This window comes from Macaca thibetana, chromosome 2 (assembly GCF_024542745.1).
Source record: "Macaca thibetana thibetana isolate TM-01 chromosome 2, ASM2454274v1, whole genome shotgun sequence".
NCBI lineage: Eukaryota > Metazoa > Chordata > Mammalia > Primates > Cercopithecidae > Macaca > Macaca thibetana.
In genome coordinates, this window is record NC_065579.1 from 43981609 (window position 1) to 43983189 (window position 1581).

The 1581-nt window shown below is 51.6% G+C and overlaps 1 pseudogene; it reads right to left on the reverse strand.

The window, feature by feature from the left end:
• Nucleotides 1-262: 262 nt before the first annotated feature.
• On the reverse strand, nt 263-1567 carry LOC126949342 (keratin, type I cytoskeletal 18-like; annotated as a pseudogene).
• Between the last annotated feature and the right edge of the window lie 14 nt (nt 1568-1581).

The window sequence follows — 1581 nt, forward strand, 5'->3', positions numbered from 1 at the left end:
TTAGCTTTATGCAATCTTATTTGCCTATTTTTTCTTTGGTTGTCTATGCTTTTGAGGTTTTAACCCCCAAAAATTTGCCCAGACCAATATCATAAAGCACTTTCCTGATGTTTTCCTCTAGTAGTTTCAAGTCTTACATTTAAGTTTTTAATCCATTTTGATTTGATTTTTATGTATGGTGAGAAATAGGGGTGTCTTTTTTTTAACCGCTGAACTTTTTATTGGCCTCCTGCTCCCCAAAGGGTACCCTGCTTCTGCTGTCTTAATGTCTCAGAACGTTGGTGTCATTGGTCTCAGACACCACTTTGCCATCCACTATCTGGTGGGTGGTGGTCTTTTGGATGGTTTGCATGGAGTTGCTACCATCCAGGGCATCACCAAGATTGAAGCCCTCGCCATTTTCCAGCAGGCAGCAGTAGGTGGTGCTCTCAGCCTTCAGCTTGACCTTGATGTTCGGCAGGGCCTCATACTCTTGGGCCTGGCACTGCCCCTCTGCCCGGGTCTGTGCCAGCTCTGACTCCAGATACAGCAGGATCCCATTGAGCTGCTCCATCTGCAGGGCATAGCAGGCCTTCACCTTCCTCAGGCTGTTCTCCAAGTTGGGCTTCAGATTTCTCATCGAGTTCAGGTCGATCTCCAAGGACTGGACTGTACATCTCAGCTCCCTGAGCGTCATCTCAGCAGCTCTAACCTCAGCAGACTGCGTGGTGACTACTGTGGTGCCCTCCTCGATCTGCTGAGACCAGTATTTGTCTAGCCCCTCTCGGTTCTTCTGAGCCAGCTCATCATATTGGGCCTGGAAATCTGCCATGATCTTGGCGAGGAGCTGAGATTTGGGGGTATCTACCTCCACAGTCAACCCAGAGCTGGCAACCTGGGCTTGTAGGCCTTTTACTTCCTCTTTGTGGTTCTTTTTCATAAAGAGCAGCTCCTCCTTGAAAGCCTCGGTCTCTGTCTACAGCTGCAGCCGAGTGACACTGGTGTCATCAATGACCTTGGGGAGCTCACAGTTGTCCCTTTCCACAGACTGGCACGTGGCCAGCTCTGTCTCATACTTGACTCGAAAGTCATCAGCAGCAAGACAGACATTGTCGATCTGCAGAACCATGCAAGCATTGTCCACAGTATTTGCGAAGATCTGAGCCCTCAGATCCTTGATGGTCTTGAAATAATGTCCCCAGTCTCTGACCTGGGGTCCCTCCTTCTCCAGATGCTCCCGGATTTTGCTCTCCAGCTTCTGGTTCTCTGTCTTCAGGTAGGAGGCCAGGCAGTTGTTCAGGCTTTGCATGGTCTCCTTTTCACTTTGGATGCCTCCCATTCCTACCAGACCTCCGGCCATCCCTGCAGCCACGCCCCTGGACCCTAAGCCACCCCGGAAACTGATGGAGCGGGACACAGAGATCCAGGAACCAGAGCCCCCCACGCCTGCATAGACACTTGGCATGCTGCTGACCAGCCAGGTGCTGTAGCTGGGTGCCTGGGAGGACTCCAGGGACCAGTAGTTGGTGGAGAAGGTAGAGCGAGTGGTGAAGCTCATGCTGTCCGGGGAGGAGAGTGAGAGGACAGGACTCAGGCTTTGCT